Source organism: Etheostoma cragini, chromosome 11, assembly GCF_013103735.1.
Source record: "Etheostoma cragini isolate CJK2018 chromosome 11, CSU_Ecrag_1.0, whole genome shotgun sequence".
NCBI lineage: Eukaryota > Metazoa > Chordata > Actinopteri > Perciformes > Percidae > Etheostoma > Etheostoma cragini.
In genome coordinates, this window is record NC_048417.1 from 18,050,975 (window position 1) to 18,060,514 (window position 9,540).

Sequence of the window (9,540 nt, forward strand, 5' to 3'; positions counted from 1 at the left end):
AATATGAATTTAAAAATACGAATATGAATACATAAAGTTACGCATACATCTTTTTGATAGTGTTCTTACTCCATACCCTCAACCCTCTTAACCTAAACCCCTACCACCCATCTGAACATATTGATAATATGCTGTCATCCATCTGCCACACTAAATGGCTCCTCCCTTCCTTATACATCATGCATACTATACAGACACAACTTAGCCTTAGACTTCTCTTTATTAATCCGTTTGGGATGACTCCCGCAAGGAAATTGAAATTTCCAGCCTCTGTTTTAGCAAGAAGAAAAGACAGTATAAAGATAACAAAAATAACAGAAATAATAATAATAAAAACAAGAACATTTGTCAAAAGTGTCAGTATTGAGTCAAGTGACCAGGTATTAATGTAAGAGTGTGTGTGTGTGTGTGTGTGTGTGTGTGTGTGTGTGTGTGTGTGTCTGTGTGTATGTATGTATGTGTGAATGTGTGTGTGTATGTATGTATGTATGTATGTATGTATGTATGTATGCATTGTCCTCTCTGCCCTATTCTCTCCTCCCCCTGAGTGAGGAGTGGTGCAGTCTGAGGGCCTGAGGGACAAAGGAATTCTTGAGTCTGCTGGTCCGACACTTGGGAAGGAGCAGCCTTCCACTGAACAGGCTCCTCTGGGTGCTGATGACGGTGTGCAGGCGGTGGCTGGCCTTGTCAATAATGTCCAGCAGTTTGTCCGGTGTTCTCCTCTCAACTGCACACTTCCATAGAATAAAACTACCCCTAGATCAATGTGCAGACTTTAAGGTGTCTTTGGTGAGTCATGCTTCACTGGACAACGTTTTTGCTAACTTATAAGGTGAAGCTCAAGAAACTTTCATAAGAAATTGACAACAGTTCTCCTGAAGGAAACATCTGGACAAGTGTTTGCTAACTTGCTGGGTTTAATGTACTGTAAAAACTTTAAATTTCCATTCATTACTTGTTATGCACGAATGACAATCCATATGTGTTGAAGCCAGCAACTGTGATTTTTAGACAGACTTGAAAGCTACATATTTCACAGAATTCTCACCAAAAGCAGCTTTAGATAAATCTGCTTTATTTGCATTGCTGTTCCATTGTTATTTATCTCTCTACCTGAGCATTTCTCTCTGTCACTCCTTCTGTGGGTGGTGGGGTCAAAGGATACTCTTCATACATAGATTCATAAGAGCCAGCTGGTTGAAGGGCTTCCGAAATATTAACTTAACTCTCAGCTCTCATTCAAGCAAAAGGGCTCTAGATGTTTTTCTTCTTCTCATTAATGGCCTCTGATTTGTTTTTGTAATGTTTTCGTCATTAAAACTTAAAATCATGTGAACATCACTTCTGTTTATTCAAAATCTCTTAGTGTGTGCAAGAGAGAACAATTGATCTCTTTCCCAAACTCAAAATGTATCAGTCTATAAAAGATGTACGTAAACTACCTAAAAGACTTGAGATATCTATTTTACTAGCAAAGTAATGGTTAGAGGTTTTGATGACTTTTTATAATCTAAAACACAATACCAGACTATCTAATCTCATTCATGAGCTTTACTTAGAATATAAAACTGAATTGATTATTCAACTGGAAGCAGCAGATAGGAATTCTATGACAGCAGGATTGTTAACTTGAAGAAATATAATAAAATCAACAGCCGAGGCCAAGTGGGGTCATTCCCTGCTCAGCTGCCACAGTGGCAGTTACAGGAAGAGGTTGAATCCAAATTAGAGTGATGGCTGCTTGACAGCTCTTCAGAAAAAAAACACAACTACCGTCTGCTTCTCCCTCAGATTCATATCCTCATCTGAGTCCTCTCCCACATAGAACATCACTGTCGTGAAGGAAAACAACTTTTCCAAGCACCTTATGTCACTCGATATTTTTTTCACAAATCATTTGTCTATTGTCTATGACCAATTTAGGATTGTGGCAGCATCCATTCCCTCTATCACCTTTGATCTCTAAACTATCTATCTGTAACATTGGCAATTGAAACTGACTGAATTTAAGAAAATACAAGCCATGGTGCATGTGACAGTTATCGGGCATAGGTAGTTTTTGTTTTTTATCAGAAAATCTTGTTTCAAACCTCTGTGCTGCCAAACATCAACCCTGCAGAATTGTCCTTTAGCAGGATCTGTTTGTGAACCTGATCCCTGACGTGACTGCAGAGATGTCCAAAAAAAAAGAAATTCCATCAAAGAGCAATATACATTCAAGCACCCCCATACTTTTTCACACTGCTCTTTCAACCTAATTCAAGGAGAGGTAGGAAAAAAACACAAACAAATCATAGTCTACTGGGTAGAACTAAGCAGCAATACTGCTAGTTATTATAATCTTTAACAGTAATTATTCACAGATGTTAGTTACTATGCATCTAACTGGAACATGGTTGAATCTATTAGTCATGTGAGCTGTCAGTCACAGATGCACACTGTATTTCGAAGTAGGGAAGACATTGGCCAGCTAGGATGAAAGCCAATGAACAAGGTTATAAAAGAAGCATTTTGTCTTATTGTTTTCATTTTTTTATTTATCTGTTTATTAAAGAAATCCTTATGGTTTATGTGTGTGATAATACACATTGGAAGGTTTATTTATAAAAGAGTCACACAATAAATGTGTGCTAAGTGGCAAGTAACATTTCATTTTTATAAAAAGTCATTTGTCATTTATTTTACCGGGGGGTCTTTAAAAAAAAGTCAGTTATCAATTGCAGGATAATTCCCATAATGCGAGAATAGCTCTGAGTGAATTGCTTATATCCTGAGAATTGCCTTTAAGCAAATGAGACTTTGCAACTAATTTGTTCTGCCCTGATCAAATGTTTTGATAAAGACATAAGCTTTTTTCTATCCACATACTAAAATGCCACATGTAAGACAGTATTTGTTGTGTCCCTGATTGACCAAAAACATGACTGACTGTACAATACTACGGATATAGAGTGACTATGAGTTGGATTGGTTATTCCTGAGATAGCTCAGTAAATCAAATTTTGCAAACATGTGGAAAAGTATTGAGATTAAGGTCACTGTGCTTTATCTTAGTTTTTTTGTATATAGCCAATGCATTTTAGCTGATTTTGATAGTAAACATGTACTGAAAACAGTTTTTTAATGTTCAAATAATTAGACTTAATATGAACTTTATTCTACAAGTAGATTCAGGCAAGCTTGCTGGCTTTGAGGCATCAACGATGCTTTACGCACAATTAAGGGTTGTCTGGGTGTGTTAAGGGGTGTGTGTGGGTGTGTGTGTGTGTGTGTGTCTCTTATTTGCATACACATTTTCTTGGTATGCAAAAAGCTCAGATACAACAGAAATACTTCCTTTTCAGCAGGTGTAAATAAATTGTTAACACCTAATTTCTCCCAATATTCCTTTTTTTGTGTCAGAGCCACAATTTCAAGTGACTAGAGACAAAAATGGCACAATAGACTGGCATGCATTCAACACATAATGCGATAATTATAAATAAATAAAAAAGATTCTTTTTTGGGCATTTTTAGGCCTTTATTGATAGGACAGCTGAAGACATGTAAGGGGAGAGAGGGGGGGAATGACATGCAGCAAAGGGCCGGTTGGCGTGGAATCAGAGCCTGCTGCGTTAAGAAGGAAACCTCCATATGCAGTATATGGGCAGCCGCTCTACAAACTGAGCTATCCAGGCACCCACATGTAGCACTTTTTTAATATGGTTTCCATGTTTGTTTTTCCTCTTCTTTAATCAGTATAACTATGTTGCTGTCTGATTATTAATTAAAAGTGATGATTGCATACTGCGCCTCTTCGATTATACTCATGCAAGTGTTTGTGTGTACTCTATGTTCAGATAAGAGGGACGAATCCTCCTCTCTGCTGTACTGAAGTAGCTTTTACATTAAGCGTTTATCAGAGAGAATAAATGTATAAAGACAAGGGTTCCCCTGACACACTGCTAAAAAAGTCTGAGCACAGACAAATTGTTCGTATCCAAGCTGCCCCCAAATGTTATTTTCTAAATTCTTTCTGACATGGGAGCTCAAAATTAAATGAAAGCCTTCCACTTTCATCATTATTGTGATATCATCCCCCCACCCCGTTCTTTCAGTTTCTCCTCCACATTGGTCTGATTCGTTTCACCTCAATCCTTAAACAGTGACTCACCTTCTCCCATGCCCACTGGGATCTTTTTATATCCAAAACACACATTAAGAATGCACTACGTCAAGCTGATGCTGCACTGGTGTCACAAACCTCCAATAAAATGGCAGCGTTATTCAAAATATGATAACACAAGAAAGACATTCGCCAAACATCCTGTGCCCTCCAGAAATACTGGTATCCCAGTTTAAATGAGCCAAAGAGGCTGTACTAAAAAGAGATAATCAGTACAGATGAGTCATGCATTCTTGCTCCTGAGTCTCTGGTATTGTGCACTCTGAAACAGATGTACAGTACTGACATAATTTACCTAAAAAGTAAATAAAACTACATTTCACTGTAGTTTGGTATAGCTTTTGGTAATTTAATATAATATTATGGTATTGCATGTTGCTTAGCCTTGGATTGTTTGGCAGTGAGGGGGCAGTAGTAGGTGCTTGATCTGTATTGTGCAAGGGCCAACCTCCAGCTTCAGATTATTTTTGTTAGAAATGCTTAAAAGTATGTAAATTGACATCAACATCAAATAGCGTTGTAGCGTGATATGTACTAAATCAGGTGCCGGACTGTCATAATAAAACCAATTACATGATGCCACACACTTCACCACATTTTTTACTTACTCAAGGTTCCCATATTGTAAAAAGTAAGATTTCAATTTCTTCTTTGATTGTAAAGCAGTTGGAGGTGCTATATAAATACTCTGAAATTATCAAAATGCTCAATCCACAGAGAAATGCACACATCCTGTATTCAGAAACAGTGCCTTTTAACGAGCCATCAGGACTTCTGTAAAGACTCAATGGGTTCGTATAATATTGTGCAAAAACATGTGCACAACAAGTGTATGATATCCTACAAAATTATGGCAACCCCTGGCTGGTCACATGACGTCCGGTCACATGACAGTTAGTTTTAGCACCCTAAAATTTTTAGCCAAGAAAAGGTTAATGTGAGCCAGATACAGGGCACCGTGAGGTTATGCTCTTTTAGTCAAAGGATTGTGGTTTGGGGTAAAACACCAGCTGCCTTAAGTAGTACAACCAGGACAAAAATATCCATTTCCTGCTTGAAAGCCCAGTGTTTTAGGACCCACCCTTCAACCCCAACCTCCTCCCTGTGCGGATCTTAGCATTCCAATACATCGGAAGTCAATGTGTCGCATACAGTCATAATTACATGGAATAAATACAAATTACAGTGCATTACTTTTCATAGCTACATGTTTGAAGGATTTATTAGAACAGCCTTAAGAATTTTACCATATTTAGGTAGAAAGTGCCACTACATTGGCTATACATTCATTACCCGGATGCAATGACAGTGCAGAGACTGTGAGACGGCAGATGAAGTACACCCGGAAATGCTGACCAATCAGAGTAGACTGGCCTTTTTGGGAGGGCGGCTTAAAGAGACATGCGATAAAACAGAGTGTTTCCGACAAAGGGTCAATACAGGAATATTCAAACAGACATTATGAGAAAAATAATGTTTTTTTTAACATTAGAGCATGTAAACATGTTCTGGTAGAAGCCCAAAATAGAAGTATGAACCTTAAATTGGTATAATATGGGACTTTTAAGTTATAAATAATATATGAATTATGTTATATGGTGGCATGCTGTGAGATCCTTTTGTGCCACCCTTGGCAGAGCTCCACGGTCAGAAACGTCATTCCGACCCCAACCCAGGAGGCAGCTAACCTAACATGCACATTCACTAATGAAAGAAAACACACAAGAGGTTTCTAGAGCCTCTGTAGGATGTTCAATCTCATTAGAAGTGTTTCCTCATGAATAACATTAAATAAGGATGAATCACTTGATTATAGATTCCTGTGTGTTTGCTGCCTATTTGTGTTGACAGCTTTCTCTGTGTGCGACAGTGTGTGTGTATCTATCTTGCCAGAATAAACAGCAGGGTGAAGTGCCAGTCAGTGAAAAATGGGCGCCACCTCTCCTCGCTCGTCTCCTATTGATTTAATCTCTAGCCCTTTGCCACTAGCCCCCAAATCTGTCTTCAGAAAACACATCTGAGGACAGTCCCGTGCTGTTTGTGGGACTCTTTGAAATAAGCATAAATAACCATAACGGAAGGTCAGAATATTTTTGGGAGAGCTGTTATTCTCCAGGCTGGTGAGAAGGAGGTTAAGCATCCTGAATTCAGACCTGAATATCTGCTTCAACCCTTTTCACCTTTCTTTCTTCTTTTATAAATGGGATTCCCTTCAGCACTATTTACATTTAAAACATTCTCTGTATTCTTACAGGCAGAAATCAGTTATATCTGCACTCACTGCATTGGAATGATGGATAGCCAATATGGCATAGTTGTTACATGGAAGCCTTTTTTTTATAAATTCAAAACTGCACTAGCTAGTAGAATGTGATAATATTTAGGTAATGCAGTTCAAAAATAAAAGCATGGCCTGAAACTCTGTGATTCGATACCTTTGACATTTCTGCTTCTATAGGACTGGGATGTTTTCCTTGGCTTGCTTTCCTAAGTCAAATCTACGTGTGCAGGGTTTAGGACATGGGCCTGACCCCGACTGACTGGAAAGCAGTCTCTGTCTGGAGGACTGATCATAACAGAGTCCGCCTGAAGCCTTTGTATTTTTCCTGGTGGTAGGCGTACCTGAAATACTGATTCCACAACTGGCATCTCCATGGCTGTGGCATCCGGGTTTGCTGCAATTACAAACCTCTGGCAGCGAGTTGTTCTCATCACACCCACATGGGAGGGCAATGAATGAGAGCAACAGAGTAGAAAAAGAATATAAGTTTGTTCCACATGCACGTCTGCAGCCACTTCCCACTCTGCACTTTTCCATCACCTCCCCCTCTCAATCTCATTGTGCTGGCAAATTAAAATTCATGTGTTGCCAAGCCGTCCATTCTCCCTCTTCTGCTTAATTGTCTCGAAAATTGAGGAGATTACCAAGCGCGATTTATGTACCAATAAGAATCTGTCAGAAACCTGGCACTGTATACCATGGCACACAAAACCCAGACTTTGATGATTTGGAAGCTGTGGCAGTGGCCATCATTGGACACCTCTGCTCTCAACCTGTATCCTTTTTAACTCTACCCTTTCTGTATATCACATTGAGCAAGCATGACTTCAAAACTCACACATCACTCTCACACACACATGCACACACAATGCAGTGTATTTTTTAAAGGGGTTAGAAATTGTCTGCTCAGTTGTCTTTATATATCAGCAGCCCGGGTCATTAACTCGTTCAAATTTGAATATTTGCTACATTTAGATTGTATGTAGTAAATAACACCATTTTTGATTAGACCCACAAGTAGCAAAGATTTGCATAAATCATACTGTACATGTATAACCAAATGTTTTTGAAATCAACACCTACTCATTGTGTTATTGTTGGAAAATATATAGTTTTATTAGCCACTTAAGTGATGCTGCCAGGAGTTCATGAGTCTAGTATTAGTTTAACATATTTCAAAGCTGGCAACAATGGTTAGCAGCTGAGCTAACATTTGGCAGGCTAATTGAGCCTGGGGCCATTGATGATATCCCTGCAAGCAAACAGAAACTGCAGTTAATGATCGTCGTACTGTATGTTATCAGTGAGAGAGGGCTGTGCATTTCACAACGTTTCCTGATCCTATGAATCATAGGTGCCATTATATTGTTGATTGTGTGAGTTGTAATATATGAAATGGATTGGTGTAAGTGTGCACAATATTGTTTTTATCAATATCATATTCACACAAATTGTCATGCTTTGTGCACTATAATGTAAATTGAAATAAACTATTTATATTTATTTATAAGTGGCACTTTTAGTTTAGAACTTTGTGGGGTCTGGCACAGTCTCTCTTACATGATTTACCAACATCCTTGCTCTGTACGCAACAGTTTGGGTAGCGTTAAACTAATGACCAGACATCCAAAGAACAAAATCTAAACAAACAAGCACAAAGACATCCTCACCTTTAACCAAGCTTCGTTACTGCTGCTCATCTTGATCATGATCATCTTGTGTGTGTGACAATAACTCTATTTAAATTAGGTTGAGTAATGTCTAAAGTCTGCACTTTCCTTGTCCTTGGTCGCCTATGTTTTTATGTTAATTATCTACAAGCTATGGATGATCTCTTCTCAGTTGTTCTGTCAACTTCTTACCACCCCCACCATGCCACACATACACACACACACACACACACACGCACGCACGCACGCACGCACGCACCCACGAGTGTATTGCCATGTGACATGCATGTCTGCAGGTTTGTGTGTAAATAGGCAGGTGTATGCTGAAACCCCTTGTTCTCTCCTGGGAGCAGGCCAAATGAGACAGTGTGATTATAGCCTCACCTATGTAATCTCACCTCTTATACTGTCGCCACTCAACCTTACCTATCCCCTCCCCCCTCTTCTCTCCACCTACATCCACTTTTCCTTTCGTTCTGGCCCATTCCAGCTAAATCCAATTTGTTATGGTTTCAAACAAGGCCTCGTTTTTCTGTGCTCTCACCACTTCAAACAAAGTGGCTTCTGTTATTGCTCGTCCAATTTGAAATAGTTTTTTTCTCCCCCATCTTGCTTTCCCTTCAGGTCCCAATCTTTCTTTCCTTCCAAGTCCACTCTTGCTGTGATGCACAATAGGCAATGTGGACTCTAGATGTGTAACACAAGGTGTAGCAACTGCAAAGCTTTTACACAACTACACAGAGCTAGTCGTTTTTTAGCTTAAAGACACTATTGGCATTTTGTGTCAGACTGCTTTTGTGGTGGCTTTTCGAAGGCTGACATAGAAACTTTCAGGTTGATACTGTAATAAATATATGAATATATATATATACACTGTATATGGAAATGTCTAGTTTTATCACTTTATCAAGGAAACTTCTGAACACCTAATAATGGGAGGGGAAAATGTTGCCTTTGTATATCTTTGATTGTAGTAATCATTATTTGTTAAAGTATGGTCAGAAAGAAATAGCAGAGCCCTTTACTGTTGAGTAAATGTATTGAATGCAATGTTTTACTCGCAAGATGGCTCACTTATATGGGTCCTGTTTTAGCTCGTAACCTTTCTCTGGGTTGACGCTTTCTTTGGCAAAAAAGAGCGCTTTTCCATAGTGTAGTTGTTGATTAATGGCAATTATAACCATAAAAATAACAATGTGGTGGTAATGATGATGACACAAATAATAGAAACAATAATGGGGTCTTGATGGTGGTAGTGATGATGATGACGATGATGAAGACAGATGGTAGTGTTTAATAGGAGCCATACTCGCACATGTGCATACTCATGCCTGCAGATAGGTGTGTTGTATATACAGTGGGTACGGAAAGTATTCAGACCCCTTTAAATTTTTCACTCTTTGTTTCATTGCAGCCTTTTTCCA

At 38.8% G+C, this 9,540-nt stretch overlaps 1 protein-coding gene across 2 annotated transcripts in view; it reads left to right on the forward strand.

Moving 5' to 3' along the window:
* Positions 1-9,540, forward strand: part of LOC117952536 (receptor tyrosine-protein kinase erbB-4-like) — a 317,936-nt gene that overhangs the window by 291,912 nt on the left and 16,484 nt on the right. The window lies entirely within an intron of this gene.